Raw genomic sequence first — 18,859 nt, 5'->3', positions numbered from 1 at the left:
CCGGGAGCCCTCCGGGATGCTTGAGGGGAGGTATTATAAAGGCTGCCAAGACAGTCCCCAGCAAGTCGTTCTTAGTTTTTTGTTTTTGTTTTTTTTTAAATATATACTTTAAAAAATATATATATTTTATTTATTTATTTGACAGACAGAGATCACAAGTAGGCAGAGAGGCAGGCAGAGAGAGAGAGGAGGAAGCAGGCTCCCTGCAGAGCAGAGAGCCTGATGCAGGGCTCGATCCCAGGACCCTGAGATCATGACCTGAGTTGAAGGCAGAGGCTTTAACCCACTGAGCCACCCAGGCACCCCAAGCTGTTCTTAGTTCTTACAATGAGGGTGAACTTCCCTGCCTTGTCATATCCCCGATGTCTTTTTTTTTTTTTAATTTATTTGACAGACAGAGATCACAAGTAGACAGAGAGGCAGGCAGAGAGAGAGGAGAGAGAGGAGGAAGCAGGCTTCTTGCTGAGCAGAGAGCTCGACGCAGGGCTCCATCCCAGGACCCTGGGATCATGACCTGAGCCGAAGGCAGAGGCTTTAACCTACTGAGCCACCCAGGGGCCCCTCCCTGACGTCTTAATCCCACGACCAGAATACACTCGGTGGCATTTGTTAAGGAAGTATCCTTTGAAACTTCCCCCAAGTGATTCTAAAGCAGGGCTGGTGTCGAGAAGCCCCGCCTTTACCCCTATAATCTGAGCGGCATCTGCAGGTCTAAAAGAGGGCAAAACCACTTGGGCACAGGGGCCCCAGTGGCCTGTGCTCTGTCCCCCAGACAGACCTGACCAGCAAGCCCTCTGCCTCGAATTAATAACCCTGACAATCAAAAACGTTGCTCTTGGTGCTCAGGCTATGGACCAGACTGGGAGGCTGAGTCAGCTATGAAATTCCCACTTGACTCATTCCGGAATTGACTGATGTGTATTTTCCCTCCTAAAAGCGCAGAGCAGTACCCTGTATGTCTCTCTTCTGCCGTCACTCAGAAGCATATCAGGGAGGCTGACAAGCATCCCTCCCGCTCTCCCAGAGCACTCACCGGGTTCTGTCAGGTTAATTCCAGCTTTCTCCCGCTGTTCCGCTTCAGGACCTCATCATCTCCTGCCTGGACGCGGACGACAGCCTCTTAACCAGCCTCGCTCTGATCCCTGTCCCTCCTGCCTTGTCCCGGACCACCCACAATAGGCGCCCTTCTAGATGCCCTTTTCCCTGGCCACGCCATTCCCTTGCATCAAAACCTTCAATAGCTCCTACCTGTCTGACTTATAACACTGTCAACACAATAATCATTATGAAATTAATTTTAATTGTTACATCCTTTGTGCGTTCTTACTATGTGTCAGGTTCTAGGCTGGGCTTGTGACATGCACAATCTCATTTTTTCAATATGTTTCATTATGAAGATTTCTAAACACACATAGGAGGAGAAAGAGTAACAAGGGCGCCCACTCTCTTCTCCATAATTCGAAAATTCAAAGAGCTCTGAAGCCCGGAGATTTATCACGCATGTGGTGCTAAAACTCATTTGGTAGCAAAATCTGACCTGAGTCAGCATGAAATGATGTCTCTATGTAGCCCACTCAGTGCGAATCTTCAAACGTATTATTGCAGACATCCTCGTAGGTTTTATGATGAGGTGCTGCCCAGGCTCTCGTTCCGGGGGTAATGCAACACACGGTGCCTGCACCTGAGTGCCTTCCTAAAATCGGGAAACATCGGAATTCAAAAACACAGGGTTTTTCGAATCCTGTGCCCGTACCATGAGAACCTGAGTACCTGCGACGTACGTCAGAAACGCTTCACACTGGGACATCGTTGCTTTATCACCAGTCTAGAGATATGGCATAGGTACAGATGCACAGAGACGTAAAGATACAGATACATCGATGACACATGTACAGATGGAGATGACGGAGACAGATCCCGCGCTGGTCCACCCCCCCCCGCCCCCCGCGCCCAAGAGAGATCCACGTCAAATCCCCGGAACCTGTGAATGTGACCTCATTTTGAAGTCTTTGCAGATTTAACTTGGGGTCATAAGGTAAGTGTAATTCAGGCCCTAAGTCCAACGAGAAGTGGCCTCCTAAGAGACAGGCAGACAGAAGAGAAGCCGTGTAAAACGCAGGCAGAGATGAGCTTGATGGGAGCACAAGCAGAAGGAAGCCAGAAACATCGGACGCAGAAAAGGCGAGGAAGGACCCTCTTCTAGAGGCTCCGAATGGAGCAGGGACACTGCCAGTGTCTTGATTTTGGACTTACGGCCTCCAGGACGGTGAGACAAGAGATTTCAAGATGTTTTGGGCCACCCAAGTTTGTGGTCATTAGTGACCCCAAGGTGGTGGCCCCAAGGAAAGGAATACAGATTTCAAGACAGGTAAAGATACCGACGCACACGTGGGCACCAGCTGAACCCTTTTAAAGAACTTGCAGCCCCTCGTGACCCTTTACTGTGAAGTCCTCCAGAGCATGCATCTTGGGGAACCCCCTCCCCAGCCTGGTGAGATACATACACCTATTTTTTTAACCAACTTATGCAGCCATCACCGTAAATCAGTTTTAAAGCATTTCATCCCCTTGACAGGATTCCTCATGCACGTTTCCTGTTACTTCCTGTCCCCGTCCCCAGGCTACCACGAATCTATTTTCTGTCTTCATAGCTTTGCCTTTTCTGGATATTTCATATAAATAGACCATGTGATGTGTAAGTCTCCTGGGTCCAGCCTCTTTTCCTGAGCATCACATGAGGCTCCTCCATGTCGTAGCATGTGTCTGTAGAATGTTCCTTTTTATTGCTCACTAGCATTCTACTACATTCTACATTTTGAATCCCCAGTTACCAACTGACGGATTTGGAGGTTCCCATTTTTGTCCAGCCCATCAAATGTTAACCTTCACAGCTACTGTCATGACATGATAGGCAAAAGGGGTGTGTTTCTTTTCCTGCCCAAGGTAACAAGGTAACAAATGGTCTGAGACCCACTGTGGTTCCCATTGCCGAGGCGAAGCAATGAAGACACATAAAAAGTATTCCCAGTTCCATCTCTTGCTACTCCCGCAGTCCAAGTCAAAGCATGAGTCACTGCGCCCGACCTACCACAGGATGTACAAAGCGAGCATTCCAGAAGGAGAATTTAGGGGAGCCACGAAACCCAGCAGGAAGAAGGGGCTGAGGGCAGGTGACGGCCCCCTTGCCTTTGAAAGATAGAAGCTATCTCGGGGATTCTCTGCGGGGGAGCATTTAGGAAACAAGGAACCTGGGTTTCCCAGCCATGCTCAAGCCAACATCAAGAGCTTCGGTGACTGTGGGAGCTGCACCTGTCCTACATTCTGATGCTCGGTCCTGCCTGCCCCAGCTCGATGGAGTCAGCCAGGGTCAGTGAATCAGGTGACTGGGCTGGTACGGCTGCCTCCTCAGCAGCGACGTCTGGGTTTGTCTGAGCAAAGTGACATAGGCAAATGGCGTTGCTAGGTCAGCCGCAGTGAGGTAGGAGCTGGCTGGGGAGCTAACAAGCTCATAAATTGGAGAGGAATCGGACGATCAGATGGCAAAGGCAGGACACGACACAGCCATCCAGGGGAGTCTCTGCTATAACTCAGGGAAAGCATAGTGTTTTCCCCACGAAGGGGTCATCTGAAGAGCACATCAAACCAGAATGCTCGCGCAGAGGGGGGATTTATGGCTCTATTAGCAAAGTACACCACGAGGCTGATGCAGGGGCCTGGGACAAGAGGCTGGGTCATCGGTCTCTCAGCCTACAAAGAAGGGGTCCCCTTGGTAAGGAGACCCTTCCGGCACTTGCAGGGAGCAGGGGAGCTTGGAACAATCTCCCAAGATACGGTCTGTGAGGTCTGTCAGAAAGCCCGTTGGGAGCAGCAAGGAGAAGGCAGGGCGAGCCAACTTTCCCATCAACCCCCAGTTTAACCGAAGGAACGAGCTGGTTTAGATCAGGAAGCCTGAACAATTTCGTTTGGTGAAAAGTGTTTTGCTGTTTAAAAAAAAATATGTATTTTTTGAAACCCCTGGGGCACATCTTTCAGCTAAGCCCCTGCAGTCGGCAAACAACATCCACTCATTGATGATAAATGAGCACTTACTGTGTAGCAAGCACTGGGCCGGGTTCTGGGCATGACGTGTGCGCCGACAGGTGTGATCTCTGACCCCTCGGAGTTTACAGTCACCTGGGGGCATAGAGACATAGGAAAGAATAAATCCACAAATACATAAATAATTCTAAGTCGTGGTCAGTTTGATACGGAAGAGGGGAGTAGGAGACAGAGCACGTGCGAGAGGGAACAGGGTGGCCAGAGAAGGCTTCTCGGAAGAAACGACATTAAAATTGAAAGCAGAAGTGAGTGCGAATGGTTGGAGAATGAAGATGGATCTGGGAGGAGGCCCACGTGTTTCCTAAAACTTGACTTTTCTCTGAATAACTCCTCCACATGTAGAGAGAGTAAGGTGGCCCCTAAAAAATAAAAGTCCCATGTTACTTGATTTCCGCCCCCAAATTTTTCTACTGAGGGGCTCATTTCCCATAATGCCCAGGGCTGGCACCCTGAACGACATCAAATGCAGTGGAGGACTCGGTGACAATGACCCTGAGCGTGGCACTCGCACATAGTGACTTCCAGGAACGTGAGGTCACTCATTCATCCACTCATTTGTTCAGCAACATTTGCTGTTTATTTATGATGGGCCAGGAGGTGGGATGGAGTAATGAGAGAGAGCTTAAAACAAAGTAAGGGTAGACAAGTAGACAGTACAAGAAGGACAAAGGGGACCCTGCTGAAGGGACTACAAGTCACAGATAACACGTAGATGGTGCTTGAAATCATGGACAGTGGTGCCAGGCTACCTGGGTCTGAAGCCCAGCTCTACCACTTACTAGCTGTTTTACCTTAGGTGAGTGGGTGGACCTCTCTGTGCATCCCTTTCCTTCCTTTTAAAGTAGTCCCTCATAAGATTGTTGTGAGGTTTGAAGTATTAATATTTGCAAAGTCAAACACAGTAAGGGTTATAGAACTGATTGAAAAGTGGATTTTAGCAATGTGGAAATAAATGGATTTTACTTTTTACAGGTAGGAACCACAAAGAACTATATATATATAAATAACCATGTATTAATCCAAGCTGAGAAAAGTGAAAATTTTATCAGATCTGTATAAGCGTGTGTGTGTATATGTGTAAAGTAACCCAACTTCTGAGTTCTCTTACCTCCCCTGCCGATTATCATGATTTTGGTATGTATGAATCCTTCTAGGCAATGTTTTTATGATTTATTACCTATATGTACCTATAAGCTAGATTTAGGACATATAAAAACAGGATCATATCATGAACATCATTTTGGAATTTGATTTCTCCCAATGTTACATTTCAGTACCCATGCATGTGGATAACTTACGTAGTTTGTACATTTTAACAACTGTCTAGTAGTCTGTTGTATATTATCCGTTCCCCTCCTAATGGACATTCAAGTTGTTCCCAGTTTTTCGTGATCACAAATGTTACCGCAATAACCCCCTTTGAGCTTGTTCAAAGAGTTTCTGAATCTACACCTAGAATGTATAAAGTGTCATTGCCAGGTCAAGGAGTCCATTGCAAATCAAGAATAACCATCCAAAACAGAAAGTATGAGGCCAAGATGAGTTCACTGATAAGTTCCCCAACCACTTGAAAAAGAAATTATACCAACTCTCTACAATCTCTTTCAGAAAATAGAATCAGGGAGAATACAACCTGACTCATTCCACGTGGCAGACATTACCCTAACACCAAAACCTGATAAAGACATCATAAGAAAAGAAAACCACAGACCAATGTCTCTCACGAACATATACCAATATCTCTTATGCAGAACTCTTTAACAAGATATTAGCAAATTGAATTAAAAATGAATAAAAAATTATACATCATGATCAAGTGGGACTTATCCCAGGTATGCAAGACTGGCTCAAGAGTCAAAAATTAATTACATAATGTAACAAAATGAATGTAATCCATTACATCAACAGGCTAAAAAAGAAAAATCACTGGGTGCCCAGGTGGTTCAGTTAGTTAAGTATCCAATTCTTGATTTTGGTTCAGGTCATGATCTTGGGATTTTAAGATTGAGCCCCACATTGGGCTCTGCACTAAGCAAGGAGACTTCCTCTGCCTCTCCACCCTACCCTTGCTCATGTTCTGTCGCTAAAAAAGAAAAGAAAAGAAAACAAAAGAAAAATCCTGGGATCATATTGATGCAGAAAAAGCATCTGGCAGAACCCAACATCCATTCATGATAAAAGTTTAGAGAGGATTTTTTTCAATTTAATAAAAGAAAAAAAAAAACACAACTACAAAAAACCCTACTGCTAACATTAAACTTAATGGTGAGAAAATTGAAACTTTCCCAATAAGATCAGGAATGAGGCAAGTATGTCCCTTCCTACCACTGCTTTTCAACATTGTACTAGAAGTTCTAGATAATTTTTTTTTTAAAGATTTTACTTACTTATTTGAGAGAGAAAGAGACAGATAGAGAGCATGTACATGAGTCAGGGGGGGAGGCAGAGGGAGAGGGAGATTCCCTGCTCAGCGGGGAGCCTAAGGCAGGGCTTTATTCCAAGATCCTGAGATCACAACCTGAGCCAAAGGCAGATGCTTAATCGACTGAGCCACCCAGACACCGCAGGGATTTCTAGATAATATAATAAGACAAGAAAAGGAAATAACAGATCAGAAGAAAGAAATAAAACTATTTTTGTCCACAGATGACAGGATCATCTATGTAGGAAATCTGAAAGAATCTACAAAACAAAACAATAAAAATTCCTGAAGCTATCAAGTGATTATTGCAATGTTTCAGGATACAAGGTTAACACACAAAAATTAATCCCTTTCCTATCTATGAGCAAGAAACAAACGGAATTTGAAATTTAAAGCACAACACCATTTACAAGAAGCACTCCCCAAAATGAAATATTTTGGTAAAAATCAAACAGAATACACACATAATCTATGAGGAAAGTTACAAAACTCTGATGAAAGAAATCAACAAAGAACTAAATAATTGGAGAGAGATTCCCTGTTTATGGGTAAAGAGACTCAATTTTGTCAACATGTCAGTTCTTCCCAATTTGATCTACAGATTCAGTGCAATACCAAAGCCCCAGCAAGTTATTTTTTGGATATTGACAAACTATTTTTAAAGGTTTTTTTTGTTTGTTTGTTTTTTAGGATTTTTATTTATTCATTTGACAGACAGAGATCACAAGTAGGCAGAGAGGCAGGCAGAGAGAGAGAGGAGGAAGCAGGCTCCCTGCTTGAGCAGAGAACCTGATGCAGGGCTCCATCCCAGGACCCTGAGATCATGACCTGAGCCGAAGGCAGAGGCTTTAACCCACTGAACCACCCAGGCGCCCCTATTTTTAAAGTATATATGAAGAGATGAAAGACCCAGAATAGCCCATACAATATTGAAGGAAAACAAAGGGGTGCCTAGGTGGCTCAGTAGATTAAGCCTCTGTCTTGGGCTCAGGTCATGATCCCAGAGTCCTGGGATTGAGCCCCGCATTGAGCCCTGCATCCGGCTCTCTGCTCAACAGGGAGTCTGCATCCCCCTCTCTCTCTGCCTGCTTCTGCCTACTTGTGATCTCTGTCAAATAAGTAAATAAAATCTTAAAAAAAAAAAAAAAAAAAAAGAAGAAGGAAAACAAAGTTGAACTGACAACGACAGATTTCAAGACAAAGCCACAGCGATCAAGACAAATTACCACCTAAGGGGTGGATATTTCTCTTTCCCCATGGAAGTCTACAGTCAAGTGGAGTTGGGTATTTCCTTTCCTGGGGTTAGTAATGTTCTGATATAACCCCACAGGATCAGGTTCTGGCTAACTAGTTTTTCTTGCGGGCAAGGATAGAGTGCTCTGGCATATCTTGAAATAGTTCCTCCCCACTGCCTGCCACCCCCGCCACTCGCCCCGGCTCCCTGGTTAAAAGCATGGGGGATTTTTCTCCGATACTTACTGTGAGAAACTGTCAAGCTCCTAGAGGTAAATATTACAATATTGTTGGGGAAGGGGCTTTCTACAAAGTTGGAGGGCAGGGGACACAAACATTCAGTCTATAGCAAGGTGTGTGATGTTGTCTCATTGTTATTTAAATTTGCATTTTCCTAATGACAGATGATGTTGAACATCTTCTCATAAGCTTATTTTAAATCTATATTCTGAGGTGTCTATTCAGGTCTTTTGCCCATTTTTAAGTTGGGTTGTTTTCTTATCGTTGAGTTTTAAGAGTTCCTTGTATATTTTGGAGGCTAGATCTTTATGAAATACACATTTGCGATTATTTTCTCCCAGTCTGTGACTTGTTGGATATTCTTTCTAGTTGGAAGCTAAGTTTACAAAAAGTGGGTCAATTTAAAGAAAAAAATTACAAAAATATAGGAAATCCCTACAAGGAACTAAGTACAGATGGTAGTTGAATATAGCAGAAATCTTGATGGCAATAAACAAATGGACAAAATTCAGGAAATGCTCATTTAGGCTAAAGTGTTTCCATCTCTCTCTCACACACACACGCACACAAACACATGCACACACACTCCTCTTACACACACAGAAGGAGTTAAATTCCACCTCATGGGAATGTTCATGTCTTGGGTAATATTTCAGACCCTGGTTTACGTAGCCCAGGTAGATTATTACTCCAGCAGCTTGCACATTTGGGAAGTTAATTATTCCAAGTCTGTAAGAAACAGTTTTTATGAAGGAGTACACGCAACACACAAACACACATGCACACACGCTCTCACACACACACACACACACACGCACACCCACCCCTAATGTAAGTTTCAAACCCAGCTGAAGGCAGAAAAAAAGGAAACCAGTATCTTCATTCAAAAAAAATGTAATGCTTTAGTTTAACTGAATTCTTGCTCATGCAAAACGTGTCTTCCACGGGTCTCTATGCTCTAGGGCTTTCACACCATCTTTTTCTTGCAAGTTCACAAAAGCAAGAAAGGCACATCCCCCTGCCCCCAACATCTTAACAGAAATCCTTGGCATTTCTGAACCAACAGTGGAACAAATAGCATGAACTAAAGCTGGGGGCGGAAGCGAAATGGGTGTGTTCCATGATCTGAGGAAAAAGTGAAGACCCTAGGAACAGAGTATGGGCCAGTTAAAGGTTTTCTTTCTTGCCTGTACTTTTTTCTTTCTACTTCTCTTTCCTGTCCGTGAGGTGTCTGTGTAGATTATTGTACCGTCTCGGCCACTTTCTAGCATCTTTCATGGAAGCGTGGCCTTGCCAACTCCTTGGTCTTAGACTTACAGCCTCCAGACCCAAGAGAAGGTAAGTTTCAAGCTGCCCGATTTCTGGTACTTCATTACGGCAGCCCTAGCAAACCAACCCAGTGGGCACCAAACAGCTCTACTCTTCGTAGTGTTTGGGACTTGGTCATCAACAAATCATGGATATTTTTCTATTACATCCCAAGTGTTACAGTTACTTCAAAATATCATTTAGGCTCATCAGTACTTGAAATCACAGTTGTTATTAAACCTACAGCTAAATTGTGTGACTTAACACATTAACAAAGGAGCACATATGTTATTATATCACAATTTATAAAATTCTTTGGGAAGTGCAACTCAAAATAATTGTTTTTTTTCGTAACTGTATGTATTTTATAGTATGTATTTTAATACATAATTCTGAGAAGGGTTTGTAAGATCCCTAAAGGGGTCCCTAGCACGAAACAAGTTAAGAATCGCTTCTTTAAGCAGAAGAGAAATGGTATAAAGATGTATCTCCACACCTCAGACCCTGAGCCCACCCTGGAGTTCTAGGAGGTGGTGGGGTGGCAGGGAGGTATGTGTTCAGGGAATTGCTTTCCAGTTAGAATATTATGTGACTACAAGTGCTATGCAAATATGTCTTGATACTCGACAAACTAGGTGCAAAGACTCCTCCAACCATATCCCCACACACTGAAATGTAAGCACCCAAAAGGAGGCTTTGTTTATTTCAGTTCCTGGTTCCCAGATGTATTAGTCTGGGAACCAGTGCAAGTCCCAAGATCCCCAGTTGGCAAGCTGGACAGTCCGGAGAGCCTGAGTTCCAGCCTGAGTCTGAGACCAAAGGCATTAAGATTAATGTCTTAGCTTGAAAGAAGTCAGGCAGCAGGAGCTCCCCCTGGCTTATGTAAGGTCAAGCCTTTTCATTCTATTTAGGTTTTCAACTGATTGGACGAGGCCCACCCACTTGGGGGAGAGCATTTGCCTTACTCTCTCCATGGATTCAAACGCTTTTTCTCATCCAGAAACACCCTTGCCCACAGACCCAGAATGATGTTTCCCCATATTATCTGGGCAGCCCGTGACCCAGTCAAGTTGATGCATAACATTAAGCCTGGCATCACCGTAAAGTCTATGCTGTACTTAGCACACCACTGATGCTCACGTAAGTATTTGTGGAATAAATAAATGAACAAAGAAAAGACATGCGCAAATATCCAAATGGGGCCAGCAGGCAAGCAGACCCAAACTGTCCCCCATGGGTGTCACACCTGGTTTCCCAAGGACTAGGGGGAGAAGGAACAAGATCTCTGCTGGCTTCTGTGCACACTGTTCACTATCGGCAGACTCCCTGGAAGCCATGGGATGACCCATGGCTGCGTGTTGACTAAACTGTGGCAGAGGAACAGAGCTGGCAAGGCACCCTTGACACAAAGAGAGTGGCCAGCATACCAGTGAGCAAACACAAGATCTTCAAAGGAGATCCTGGCATTTGATGTGGATTCCATAGGCTTCTGGGATGCCGAGGACCACACAACAAGGCTCTGACTCACGCCAGGAGACTTCAGCTAACTCCCCCTGCTCTGTAACTCCCTGCCCCCTGCAGAGACATTGCCTTCCAAAGTCTCCAGGTCTCAGAGGGACCCTGAGTCCCGTGTCCCTTTGAAGGTGAATCCTGTCCCACAGCTGCCCACCCAAAATGCTGCTCCAGACACATCAGAGGGGTCGGCTGTGAATGACCCAGACTCCAAATCCCAAGAGGCAGAGGATGAAACCTCGTTCAAAGGACTCACAGGGAGTAAAAAGGATGTAAGGTCTGCAGATCGCTGTTTCCAGCTGCAGAGAAAGCAGGAGGAGCCCTGCTGAAAATTCCCAGGAAGTGTCACTGAAGCCAAGGGCTGCCAGATAACCAGTGTGCAGCTCAGCATGGGACACCAGATCCAAATGTGACCTCATCAGTGATGAATGAGTGGCTTTCCTCTTTGGGGTTGGCGGGGGCGGAGAGGGATCCATTTTCCATGTGACTGCTTTCTTGAAGGTGCCACTTTGCCCAGACACGACCACCACCACCACCCACCCACCCACACACACACCCCTTACTCTTTCAAAACTATTAGCAATAAACTCCACTCTGGAGATGAATGTCGCAGCTGGAGTACAGCAGGGCCTGTCCAAGAACAGAGCAGAGAAGGGCCCAGCCTGACCCTGCCACTCCCTGGACTATGTCTTCCCACGCTCAGCCAACGGGTAAGGAAAAAGATGGGGATGTGGATGAGCCCCTGTCTGAGCGCATCTGAGCCGAGACAAAGAACATGAAAATGCAGCTGGTGCCCCAAACCCTGTGGCGGCAAATCTGTTTTCATCAAGGTCTCTCAGGCTGGGGATAAAATTCAGCATGATTTTTTTTTTTCTTTCAGTCTTTGGGTTTCCTGGCAGTGTGTTGAACTCACTTATAAAATTAGCCATCGGGGCACTGTGATGGGTTGGATTGTGGCCCCACCCCCAAATTCATATACTGGAATCCTAACGCCCCAGGACCTCAGAATGTGATCTCTTTGGACATGGGGGCTTTAAAGAGGTGAGTAAGATAAAATGAGGTCATCCCACACAAGATCATCCCATATGACCGACATCCTTGCAACAAGAGGAGAGACTGAGATACAGACACACAGACATACACAGGCAGGACCATGTGAAGATACGGGGTGAAGGCAGCCATCCGTAAGCCAAGGAGAGAGGCCTTGATCTTGGCACTTTGATCTTGGACTTCTATCCTCCAGAATTGTGGGAAAATGAATTCCCACTGTTGAGGCTACTCAGTCTGTGGCACTTTGCTACAGAAGACCCAGCACACTCGTCCAGCCCCCGCAACAAAGAACAGGAGCGCCCTCAGTGGAATTACCCGTTCCGAGGAAGCCAGGTCAAGTGGATGCCTCCTCTTCCCCAGGAGTCTCCAGCCACTTCCATGATTTCTAAACTTCAGGGTCAAGCTGAAGTAAAGCTCCCTACCCCTAGCTTCAACGTCGAAACTCAATGGGAATTGAATGAAGACGTGTCTGTTCTTAAGATCGTCGTGCCCACCCTGAATGCCCTCCCCATATGCAGCTCCCAGAGAGGCCTCCCTTGCTGGGGATCAAAGGACTGGGAGAGATGAAGAGACAAGGGGGAAGCAGTCCTTCGCACTCAGCCACACTGAGCTGTAAAGGCTTCAGCCATACACATTTCCATTCTCTTGGAAATCCTGGGAGACACTGAGGGCCAGTTGTTTGTTCCCACTCTACAGATGGGAGAGCCAAGGTACAGACAGTGGGATAGCTTGAGACATTGTTCTGTGGCCCCTGAGGGGGGCACACTTGGGTGCCTGCATAAACCTCTGGTGTAAAAGGGTTGTGTGTGTGAGTGTGTGTGTGTGTGTGTGTGTGCCATGTACATATGTTGGAACAATCACCTCACTGGTGTCCCCATTTCCAGGCTTGGCCTGCTCCAATCCCCCTTCCACATCGCATCCCGAGAAGGCTTCCATAGACTAGGTCTGATGTTATCGTTCCCATATCAAAACCTTCCAGTGACTCCCCACTGCTCGCCGGATAAGTCTGAAAGGCTGAGCGTAACTGAGAAGGCCCTGAGCTACCTGGCCCCGCCCCCACTCCGGCCCCATATCCCTCCAGCAATGCAGAGCTTCTCTCTCTCCCCCGTCTCCTAGAAGCATTCTCCTTTCTCCTCAGTTCACCTGGCCAACTCCTTCCCATTCGTCAGTCAGCTTAGGTAAAGCCTCCTCCAGGAAGCCCTCCCCAGCACCACCAACTGGCTTCAGTGTCCCTCTGTGGACTGCCCCCCCCCCGCCTTGGATCCCGTTTCCCTGTTCCTTGCACTGTATTTTTTTAAAAGATTTTATTTATTTATTTATTTGAGAGAGAGCGCGCGCGCGCGCGCACGTGAGCACGAGTGGGGAGGCAGACAGAGAGGGAGAAGTGGGAGCCCAGTGTGTGTTGGGGGTGCTCAATCCTGGGACCCTGAGATCATGACCTGAGCCAGAGGCAGACGCTTAACTGACTGAGCCACCCAGGCGCCCCCCACCCCCGCACTGTATTATCGGTCTCCCCACTGAGTATCAGCTTGGTAAGGATAACGTCTGTGTCTTATTCTCCAGTATATCCCCAGGGCTGAGTACAGTGCACAGCATTTAGGAGATGCTCCTTTAAACGTGCATTTGGAACAGAAGTAAAGTAATGGACCTCTCAGGCAGGAGAACAAGGCACGTCCTGGTCCTTACATTGGGCACTTTCACATGTATGACCCAGGAAGAGAAATGCTTTTTTTAAATTTTTTTAAAATACATCTTGACTTTAAGTCAAGAGTTTGACCTTAAATCAATGGTCAGGCAGGGGAACTAGAACAAATTCTTTCCCCTTCCTTGCTTACCACTCGTATTCCATTGTCCCAAATTCACACACGCTGGCCACACGTTGGTGCCAGAAAGACTGGGAAATGCAGCCCTTATTCTGGGCGACCATATGCTCTACGAAAAATCATTTTACTCTGGAAGAGAGGGAGGGTGGGGGACACCTCATCGTCCTTCGATCAGCGTCCTCAAGTCTCCATGGCAACCCCTCCTGGGGGTGGGGGGCAGCCTGCACTCTGTGTCAGAGTTCACAGAAGTGCCCGGCATGCGTGACAGCAGCAAGAAGCCACCACGCTTCATTCCAGAGTCTTCCAGGACCCACTGGGGCATGACCTGAGCTGTCAGATGGGAACCTTGGGAAACAGTACGTCTTTCTTCAAAGTCCACCACCCCTTGGGCTCCTCTCTCCCCCCTCTGCCTCTTACACCACAGTACTTGCAACTGGAGAGGCAGCTGGTCTACCAGAAAGAACACTAACTTTGGCCAGGAAGTTGCAGGTCTGAATCTTGGAAAAACCACTTCCAAGCTGTAAGGCCTCGAGGCCCCTAACTGGTCTGGGCCTTGTTTTCTCATCTGTAAAATGGGGATTAGACGATCTCACGGGATTGTGTTAAGAACTAACGGGCTCACGGTGAGAGCTCCATGAACGGTAGGTAGTGTTATCACGAGGATTCCTTTGGTCCCTGAGGTCACCCGCAAGCTGCCTTCTGCATAATCAGCCAATAAGCAGAGTTTATTAAAAGAGTCTCTATTGCCAGGACTAAGCCACATGGTTTTCAGAGAATCAATATGTTAAGCCACCCAGCATAAGTAGACAGGCTATAAATAAAAGTAGATTCCAAGGCTGTCCCGGGGGCCGGAGACCTCTCTAGGCCCTGGTTTATCATTTTTCGGCTTGCTGCTAATATCGCTGATACGGTCTTTTGCCGAGTGCCTCCTGTGTGCCAGACCCCATTCTCTCTGGTCCTCAAGGTAGACCCCCGAGGCACCTGTTCTCAGCCCTCTCGCAAATGAGGAGATAGCCCAGAGCGGGAACGTACTTTGCCCTAAAGCTCCCAGGGCCGGCCTGGTATTCAAATCCAACTCTAAAACAGTATTTTGTATTTATTCACCTGCTCCTTCTTATATGTGAAAAATTTCCCCCCAACCATCAGAGTGCAGACCACCCGTTAGCACGCCACTCCCTCGTCTGGAAGCGGGTAACGGAGAAGCAGGGGAGAGCCACCGCCGGCCTTGCCCCTCCCTCCCCCAGAGAGAGCCGCTTGCAGCACCCTCGTCTTCCTGCCCAAGCGATTTCAGTCTTTCAGCGGTCGTGCCCACCCTCTTTCCAACAAGTCATCTCAAACAGGAGGAGCCAAAACTGCCACGTTGAGACCTGCCGGGGAAGACGGCGTCCACGCCACCCACCCCGGCTTTAGTGGGTACGTGTTTCTTTTAATCATGGGCTTGCTTGCCAGTTTATTCACTCAACAAATATCCACTGAGCACCTCCTCCTCGCCAAGAACTACTTCGGTACCTGGAATACGCAAATTAGTAAGATTCAGGCTCTCTTTCGGAGATTTCTCCAGCCTGGAGAGGAATCCCGTTCCCCTGTTCCAACAGGAACAGGGAAGAGGAGTACCAGGTATTGGGATGAAGGTCAAAAAGGAGAAGACCCAGAGAAAGAGACACTTGGGGTCAGAATCAGAGGATGAGCTGACTACAGACGCCAAGCAGAGGCCAGTGGGAAGGAAGCTGGGGCTTCCTGCGTGGTCAGAACGCCGTGGAAGAAGGTGGAACAGTCCCTCCAGCTTTGACTAACGTTCCTTTCTGACCACACCTCTCATTCCAGGCTGCTCCAAAGCCCCTTCTTATAGAAGGCCGATGGATGTTCCACTCGTAAGAATGTTAATAACGGAAACAAATATGACACTGTCTGCTAACTCTACTGGCATTAAAATGAAAACTTAAAAATCAATAAAGAAGAAGCCTACATTGAACAATCCATCTCTAGGGACGGTGTTTGGCAGTAAGAAGAGAAGGCCTGACACGTACTACAATGTTACAATGTGGGTGAATCTTTGAAAACATTATGGTAGGTGTAAGAAGCCAGGCAGAAAAGACCAGATACTGTTCAGTTCCGTGTATACGAAATGCCCAGAATGCAACAGAATTCAACCTCTGTTGAAACAGAAAGGAGGGGACACCTGGGTGGCTCAGTCGGTTGAGCAACCGACTCTTGACTTGAGCTCAGGTCTTGATCTCAGGGTGGTGAGATTGGGCCCTGCCTCAGGGTTCTGCAATGGGCGTGGAACCAGCTTATGATTCTCTCTCCCTCTCCCTCTGCTGCCACCTATTCTCTCTCTCTAAAAAAAGAGAAAAGAAGGGGCGCCCGGGTGGCTCAGTGCATTAAAGCCTCTGCCTTCAGCTCAGGTCATGGTCCCAGGGTCATGGGATCGAGCCCCGCATTGGGCTCTCTGCTCAGTGGGAGCCTGCTTCCCTTCCTCTCTCTCTGCCTGCTTCTCTGCCTACTTGTGATCTCTGTCTGTCAAATAAATAAATAAATAAATCTTTCAAAAAAAGAGAGAGAGAAAAGAAAAAGAAAGAAACAGAAAGTAGATTCATGGTTGCCTAGGGGTCGGGGGTGCCGGGAGGAAATGAGAACTGACTACAGGGGTATGAGAGATTTGGGGAGACGGGCATAAAGGAAATGTTTTAGTTTTGATTGTGGGAATGGTTGCACAACTCTGAATATACCAAAAACACTGAATTGTACAATTAAAAAAAATTTGTTGTATGTTATTTATTTATTTGAGAGAGGGGGAGAGGGAGAACACGAGCAGGGGGAGAGGCAGATTCCCCACTGAGCAAGGAGCCCGATGCGGGGCTCGATCCCAGGACCCCAGGATCATGACCTGAGCTGAAGGCAGACGCTTAACCACCGGAGCCATCCAGGTGCCCCCTGAATTGTACACTTTAAATGAATGAATTGCATGGTACGTGAATTATATCTCAATAAAGCTCTTTTTTTAAAAAAAAGGATTTTGATTCATTTATTTGACAGAGAGAGAGAGATCACAAGTAGGCAGAGAGGCAGGCAGAGGGGAAGGGAGAAGCAGGCTCCCCACTGAGCAGAGAGCCCGATGTGGGACTCGATTCCAGGACCCTGAGATCATGACCTGAGCTGAAGGCAGAAGCTTAACCCATTAAGCCACCCAGGCACTCCTCAATAAAGCTCTTAAAACAAAACAAAACAAAACAAAAACCAAACGTCTTAAGAGGGAAGAAGAAAACAAAACAAAACAAAAAAACCCTCCATTATTCAAAAACAATATACTCGTGGGAAATTGCCAGAAATAGCAAGCATCCAGAATCAGTTTTGTCGTGACTACAACTTTCTCATGACCTCACTTTGGACAATGGGCAGGGGGGAATTTACATTTGAACTTGGGTTACCTTGAGAGTCCACTGGTCAGTCCACAACCCAGGTCTAGTTTCTCTCTCCTGGGTCTAATCCAGAGGTAACCTGGAGGACCGGGTCCTCAGCCTGCCTCCATCAGTATCACCTGGAGGAAGGCAAACCTGCAGACTCCTGGACATCATCCAACCAGTGAATCCAAATCCCGGGACACGAGTCCCAGGGATCTGGATATGCGCCAAAGTTTGAGGACTGCGCTCTAGACAATGGTTCTTGGCTTGTAACTTTTCTCCATCGCATGATGTGGGGCCCCGACTGATTTCTGAGTCTGAGCTGATCCTAAATAGACCCAAACTGCTGAGACCACAGAAGCATATCAAGAAAACCTGATGTGGAAGAACCTTTGTAAAGAGCTATAAAAATAAAGGCAAGCTGTGTGTGCGACCGTGGCGGGTGAGGCGTGAGAGGTGGACAGTCTGAATGTGCCAACGGGAGCCTTCAGAGAGCACCCGGAGGACAGAAAGAAGTGGATGGGCAGCTTGGGTTTCAGATTTGCAACTGGCCAGATTTAGGATGCCAGTCCCAAATCTGATCAGTCAGACGACCTCAAATTTAGCTTCTCTCATCTCAGTGGTGGGCTGGATCAACTAAGAATATGTCATTCTGTCTCCTTCCTGCTGTCTGGATTTTTTCTACCTATACCACCTTCTTCTGACCTCCGCATGACTTTGACCTCAGCCCCTCCCCTCTCTGAGATTCAATGCCTTTGTGTATAAGATGATGGGCTTGATCCTGATTGTCTAGAGATTTCCTCCCCACTCTGACATTCTGTCCTGCAAGGTCAAAGGACCTTTGGGAAACACGGGGAAGGCTCTGTTATGGTTATGACCCCCAGAATTAAAAACAAGAAAGGATTATGACCTGCATTTTTCAAGATGGATTTTATCGAGCTATATTTTACCTATGAGAAAATGCATCCACTTTAAGACTACGTGCTGGTGAGTTTTGACACATGCCATTTTTGTCTCTACCACAATAATCATGATAAGAGCATTTCTGTGCCCCCGAACGTTTCCTGTGCTCCTTCCCAATCTCTCCTCAGTGTTTTCTATCACTATAGACAGTGTTTGTCTTTTCTAGAATTTCATATGCTGAAATAATCCAACACAAACCTCTTAATGTGTAATACCTGGCAATCCATCCCTGGGGTGCGTGGAAAAGGTCTCCCCCTTTGTGGCCAGCTCTGTTTTCATGGGCCTGGCCTGAGGGCAAGTGAGGGCAAGCATCACTTCCTAGGAAGCCCTCCGCCTCCCCTGACCTGGCCAAACCTGTCATCTGGTCCCACATATTATGTACCCTGGCCCCGTAGGCCCGGCCATAAACCTTTTGGTTTCTCCATAGTAGCTCAAGGGTCCCCCTGAGAAATCTGAGGGCTGTGGATAATTCCCTCTACCCGGGAACCACTTATAATGTCCCGACGCCAAGCCATCATGTGATGGTCAGCTTATCATTATGTTCTAGTGGTTTCCCACAGAGGGACTCTTGTGGTTGTATCCACGGTTGGCTTTTGGGATTAGGGTAGTAGAAGCTGAGCTTCGTCAGCTAGTGGGAGGCCCCTTCTCACACCCATTCTCCAGCCGGAATGTTCCATGCAGATGGTCCCTAATAAATAAGAGACCTTCTATCTCCACTTTCCCTGTATCTTATCAATAAGGAGACACTAAGGTTTATGGGGAAGCAATACAGCAAGACTCTACGATTGGAGACTGAGCTTAACGACCTT

The 18,859-nt window shown here is 46.8% G+C and overlaps 1 long non-coding RNA gene across 5 annotated transcripts in view; it reads right to left on the bottom strand.

Annotated features, from left to right (window-relative positions):
* The window catches only part of LOC116580892, a 398,948-nt gene that overhangs the window by 158,618 nt on the left and 221,471 nt on the right, over positions 1 to 18,859 (bottom strand). For all 5 annotated transcript variants that reach the window (XR_004281828.1, XR_004281829.1, XR_004281825.1 and 2 more), the window contains one exon: positions 4,090 to 4,173. This is a non-coding gene — a long non-coding RNA (uncharacterized LOC116580892). The remainder of the gene's footprint in view (positions 1 to 4,089; positions 4,174 to 18,859) is intronic.

Source organism: Mustela erminea, chromosome 20 (genome assembly GCF_009829155.1).
Source record: "Mustela erminea isolate mMusErm1 chromosome 20, mMusErm1.Pri, whole genome shotgun sequence".
NCBI lineage: Eukaryota > Metazoa > Chordata > Mammalia > Carnivora > Mustelidae > Mustela > Mustela erminea.
The sequence above is the reverse complement of the archived record's forward strand: the minus strand, read 5'-3'. Positions and strand labels throughout refer to the sequence as shown.